Here is a 6,347-nt window from a genome sequence, read left to right as displayed (position 1 = left end):
ACGAGCAGGAGAAGGAGCTGCAGCGGCGGCTGAAGCGCCTCTACCCGGCCGTGGACGAGCAGGAGACGCCGCTGCCTCGGTCCTGGAGCCCGAAGGACAAGTTCAGCTACATCGGCCTCTCGCAGAACAACCTGCGGGTGCACTACAAAGGTACTGGGCGTGTGTCCTGTGGTGGGAGTGGGGCGCTGACCCGACGTGTCCGGCCGCCGCCTGCGACGCTGTCGACCCGCCCTCGCAGGCTGGTGTCCTCTGAGGTGACTCGCCACTCGCTCCGCTGCCCCGAGGGTGGGCGTTGGGGTCACGGTGAAAAGTGGGAGAGTGAGGGGCGAGACTCTTGGAAGAGGAAGGTGAGTATGGTGTTTGTTCTAGGTGGAAAGGAGCTGGTAATCCTAGGCCGGGAGGAGGACACCTTGAGGGAAGCCGGGATGACAGGACGGGACTCTCTCTCCTAGTCCCCTGTTAGGTGAATCTTGGGGCTGGGGTAGAGGAATCCAGGAACTCGGAGTTCGGTTACATTTACATTGTTCTCCAGGTGGTGGGTCAGGCGTTCTGTTCTTGCGCAGGGAGGAAGAGGAGAGGCAGGATCCCGAGGTATGCTTTCTAATTAAGGCAGAGCAGGGATACAGAGGGGGAGGAGTAATCAGTGGAGGATTTTGTCCAAAATTAGGCCAGAGATTGTCTAGGGGGACAAAAGGACAAGGGGCCCAAGTTTACCATCAGTAGGTTTTACTAAAAGCACTGGAAGGGTAAGAGAAGGGAAACCTCAGGAATACGCGTTTTCTTAGGGGAGAAGAAACGCACGTACAGTTCCTGTTTGGAAATGCCCTGTAGGTACGGGTCGGTATTATATGAAGTCTTGTTGAAAATGAGGATTTTAAAAAATGTTATTTAGTATTTTTAAGAAGATCGGCGTATATTTTGCACCTGCAGTTAAAAACAACAATCTTGGGCTTGTGCCTGCCCCTTCCTCCCTCACCTACCTCTCCTAGGTTATAACAAAGCTTTAAGCAAATCAGTTGTATATAAAATTATACAGTGCGATGGGATTTTTGAAATGTAGCTTCGATCAATAGCATGTATCAAGTTTACTTGTATGGAAGGAAAAAAAATGAACGTAATAGTCTATCCGGAAACAAATCCAGTGTTTTAGGCCCCAAACCTAAAGCAGGAGCTTTTACATTCAAAGCAGCCTCATCTTGATTGGCTACAAAGGGAGGGTCTTACTCAGATCCTAGTGACATGTTTGTAGAGGGTGAAATCAACCTTGTGGTTAGATTCTTAAAGCACACAGGACTGAAATTTGAGAAGAAGCTTGATAAATAAGTTACTATTTAATCGGAAAGGAGAATGGCAGCAGAAATCTACCAAATGATTTGGGTGCAAAGAATCATGCACAAAAACAGGCCTTGTTGAACATTCCTTCTTTTTATCCTTGCCAGAGATCAAAGAAGTACTTAAACTTTTCAGTGTTATGTTCCTTAATCTCAATGGCTGAATATTTCAAAATATTGGATCTTTGTTTTTTCTTAAGTTTGGACATTTTGTTAGTTCTCTTGTAAAATGAAGTATTATTTAATTTTGTGTTTAAATTTGTGTGAACAGTGCTGTGCTATGAAGTGTTTACTTCTTTCTGATCTGCCTACCCAGAAAGCTTTTGTTAGACTTGACAAAACTTTGTTATTTTAAATTTATGGCTGACAGTAGATAACTAGCTTATAAAATCAGAGGCAGTATACGGTTTATGCAAAATTACAGAACAATGAATCCTAGCTTTCCTGAGCCCTTAGTTATTTTGTGATTGTAGGTATGTTATACAACAGGGCCTCAGTTTCTTCCTCTGAGTGATGTGGGAGTTGAACTGGATGTGTGGTAAGGAAATTTCCAGCTTTGAATTTCCGTAATATCTAAGATTCATGATTACAGTTTATATACCACTGTAACATGTCTTGATTAGTTTTACTTGCTTCTTTTACACAAAATTGATGATTTGGTTAAGAGAAAAGTGCATGTTTATGGGGAATTGGTTGAAGTTTGGAATACTTGTGACATTGCTGTCTAAGTTATTTTTCCTGTTGGCCTCTTTATTACTTTCTGTTGTGTAATACTAAGATTCGCCTTCTGGAAACATCACTCTTTTATAAACATAAACCCTTATTTCTGGAAGAACAGATTTTGTTGTTTGTTCTCCTTTTTTTTTTTTTCTCTCCCTCTCTTCTGTCTCCTCTTTTGTCTCTCCCTCCCCACTTTTCACAGTCTCCCTCCTCTCACCTCTTTCTCTTGTCTTGTTATTTTAGTGTATGTGTGTGTGTTTTTCTATTGTTGTTTCTCTGTGTGACTTCTGAGAGGCAAGTACATGGGACAACTCTGTAGCAAAAGAAGGGAGCAAAGGTGAAGTGTCATAGGTAGTGGATAATAAACTTTGAAGTCACAAAATAACACTGACTTTTTATTTAACCTATCTCATTTTGCTGCATTGATTTTACCTAAGCATTATGAGATACTGTTAACATTAACTACTAAATAGTTTTTAACATTAAAAACTACTGTTCATATAACATTTTTGCATATTACAGAATTTCAAAAGATTGATAGTAATTATTTTCCCGAACGAATATTTTTCTTACTTTTGAAATAGAAGTATCTTGGTTTCTTTTGCTTTGAACATAATTCTGTTTTTGAGATGTTATTCTTCTAAATTGGAATTACCGTTTTTGGAAGTAGTAGTGTTCCTTAAGTGATTTGAAGGGATTAATGTTAAACAATGCCAGATTGAAAAGTTGATTGATTTGCAGAGGAATAACAGGGTGTGTATAGTATATATTAAAATTTTTAAAAAGGGTTTTTGCTTAGCCGTCACATACCAACTATTGAAAAACCCAAGGGTAGTCCCTCTTATTTAAAATTCTTGTCAGTACCAAATAAGTATAAATATGACAAGTTTAGACTTAATTATAATAACTTTATTCCACTTTAAAGCATTTTAATGAATATGACAATGGATTCAAATGTTTCAATTACAGATTGCATTGTTATATTGTTCAAGTTATTACCACCATTTGGATACTTTACAGAGCGTTTTGATACACATACTAATGGATCTGGACAAGGTCATGGAATTCTCATTTTAGATTTGAGAAAGTGGAAGTACCTGGAGGTTAGATTTTCCCAATCACAAGCAAGCCAGGATAGGAAACTAATTTTCACTGACTCCAAATGTAGTGCTCTTTCCACTATACCATATTATTGCTTTTTCACTTTGTATGGGACTTAATTGTCTCAAATAGATAAAATCCTGTGATCACATTTAGAACTTTTTGGAGAATAGTTGAGATTAAAAGTACTTTTTCTGGGGTAAGAAAGGTAACTGGAACACAATGATGTCTGGGAAAAATCCAAACATCTTGATTTTACTGATTTAGTTCGTCTTAGGAGAAATGCAAAATTAGTTAAAGTTGGGAATAATATGAAGTGATGAAATTGTGAATTGCACTTTTTAATCGAAGCATTATTTACAGCATCTGGCCAAATAGGTTGAACTTTTGTATGTCTGACTCCTCATCCCCCCCACCCCCTTGCCCCCCATATCCCCAGTCACTGGTCCTTCAACACTTCCTAAATATAATTGCTTATCTAATTTCTTGTACTTCTTAAGGTTGAACAAATATTTCAACAAATATTTGCTTGCCTACAGATACAAATGTCTGCTAAGAATTACGAGGGTGATATAAAAATGTTTCTTAAAATCAAGGAATTTAAAAACCACACAGCTTTTCCCGGGGATCCCTTTGCCAAAATTTTGGGAAATTGGCTTTAAAAATGCCAGTTGGTAACTGCAAGAATCAAGTGAATCTAATAATCATACTTACAGAAAAGTAGACAACAATAATAATTTATTGAGCAGCAGATTAATTTATTGCTATAGGGCAGATATTCTGCTAGACAATTTATTTGTATGTATGTCTTGTTCACTATTCCTTCATTCCTTCTTTTATTCAGCAGTCTTTTAGTGAATGTTTACATTGTGCCCCATTCTGGGCACTCAAAGGTGAATAAGATACTGTCTTTGAATTCAAAGAACTCTAAGGACATAAAATAGAGTGTTATACATAAGTAGAATAGTGTTATACATAAGTAGAATACTGTGGAAGCTAGGAGAAGCATCTAATTGGGCTGACATTGGAATGGATGAAGGAGGTGGGTCAGGGATAGCTTCTTGGAGGAGTTGAGGCCAGTGGTCAAGTCTTAAAAGATGAGTAGGACATGGGGGAAGAGAAGGAAAAGCAAAAGCATAGAGGAGAGAATTATTGTATGTGTTTGGATCTATAAGCAGTTTTCAGTTGTTGGAATTTAGAGTGTATGACAAGGAGCAACTGGGAAAAGATTGTTAGGAGCCTTACAGAATATTTTATAGAGCTTCCATCTTATTCTGTAGGATGGAGAATCATCAAAGGATTTTAAATAGGAAGTGACTGGCTCACATTTTCATTTTGTCAGATTGCACACTGACTGGAAGATAGATTCAAGGGGGACAAGACTGGAAATAGCATACTCATTTAGAAGACTGTTACAGTCGACCATGTTAGAAATAAGGACCTTAACTTGGTCAGTGGTAGGGGCGGAGGAGAGCAGACATGTTTGTGAGATATTTAAAGGTAATACTGAGAGGGCTAATAATGACGGAGGGAGAAATCAAGGATGGCATTTGCGTTTCTTTTAGATTCTTGCAGTGAACCATGAATCAAATGATGATTGCGAATTCAGTAGAGTATTACAATATATTTGGAGATAAGTAAACGTGGGAATCTTAGCCCTGTGATCTGACTTGGTGGAAGCCAGAAGAAGCCAAACAAACAAGCCTTACAGGAAGAATGGGAACAGGTCTTTTGGAGTTGGGGGGGCTCTGTGTGATCTCAACTGATGGAATTCATGACTTTTCACTCTATTCTACTGTTAAAGTGACTCAGCTACGGTCAGTAGTTTCTGGTTGTTTTCTTCTCTTTTCCCTACTGACTGGCTTATCCTTTCCTTCCTATTTCAGATTCCTGAGAGACTTATCAGATTCACCTAGCTAATTACAATAGTCCTTAGTTGGGTACAGCTTTTTATTATAGGCTGTGGTGTGAATTTGTGGCCTTCAGATCAGGCACCAACCTGTGTTGACTCAGCTGTGCGGGTGTGGGAGTGATTATAAAATGTGAAATAACCTCCTGGTATAAGGATAGACTGGGCCCCACTTCTTTCAGTAAGGACAGTGTGTGGAAAGTTTTTCCTAGGAATGGTTGGCAGATGCCATAATTGACCTGAAGCTTGAAAGAGAGATCTAGGTCATGACTGATTTAGGAGTCCCCTCTACGTGGTAGTTTAAACTCAGTGTATGAGAGAATGTAGAATGAGAAAAACAGTGGGCCAGAGATGGAACCCTGAGCAAAACCAACACTGAAAGGCTGATGGGAGCCCAAGATGGTGAGGACAGTATGATGTCACAGAAGCTGGGCAGGGGAGGATCGGAAATAAGGAAGTGGTCTTTAGCGTTCGATGCAACAGATAGGTTTTGTGGGATAGGTACAGGTGGTTTTCCACTTGATTTGGAAATTAGGCCATTGTGACCCTAAGAAGAGTGGTTTGAATGAGTTTTGGGGGAAAAATTAGATTTCTGTGGGTTCAAAGAGTAAACGGAAGGGATCAAATAGAGAGGATAGTGAATACAGATTACTCTTGAGAAATATAGATGAAGGAAGACATTAGGCAATACCTAGAGGAGGATGGAGGTGAAGGTGGGAATTTTTTTTTTTCCCCCAGTTTTTAATGACTGATGGTGGAGTTTTATTTTACCTGGGAGTTAGCTTCTTATGTTAGCATGAGATAGAAATGCCACATAATCAAAATTATTTTTAAAAATTCCTTTGCAAAGTGCTGTGTTAGAGACCATTGTATCGTTTCTAACTCAGTTTTGTTTAAAGTTGGCTATGTGGGTAAAACTGAAGTGACATAAATTAAATGAGAATCTGATATTAGTCCAGGGTATGGTGTTCCAATAAATGTATGCAAAATTTAATATATTTTAACAAATAGATATTAGCAATACCTGGTTTTTATTATCTTAAAGTTAAAAAAAAAAGTTTATTATACTCAATGCCAACCCTAGTCATTAGTGACAATGATTTATAGCACAGAGGCATAGAATTTTGTGAAAGGTGTATACATTTTTGGGACACTGCACCCTTACAAATTGAGGGGAAGGAGAGAGTAAAGAGAAAGAGGTTGAAAATAGAAGCTTGATGGGCCGGCCTGGTGGCGCACTGCTACAGTGCGCCGCTTGGGAAGTGCGGCGGCGCTCCCGCCGAGGG

The 6,347-nt window shown here is 39.2% G+C and overlaps 1 protein-coding gene across 1 annotated transcript in view; it reads left to right on the top strand.

Moving 5' to 3' along the window:
- The first annotated feature begins 6 nt into the window (after positions 1 to 6).
- The window catches only part of RANBP9 (RAN binding protein 9), an 86,740-nt gene continuing 80,399 nt past the window's right edge, over positions 7 to 6,347 (top strand). Inside the window, exon 1 of the mRNA XM_008571042.1 lies at positions 7 to 150. The gene's annotated coding sequence lies outside the window, so the exon portion shown is untranslated. The remainder of the gene's footprint in view (positions 151 to 6,347) is intronic.

This window comes from Galeopterus variegatus, unplaced genomic scaffold (genome assembly GCF_000696425.1).
Source record: "Galeopterus variegatus unplaced genomic scaffold, G_variegatus-3.0.2 Scaffold656, whole genome shotgun sequence".
NCBI classification, from domain to species: Eukaryota; Metazoa; Chordata; class Mammalia; order Dermoptera; family Cynocephalidae; genus Galeopterus; species Galeopterus variegatus.
Note: the sequence above shows the minus strand (reverse complement) of the source record. Positions and strands in the feature narration are given on the sequence as shown.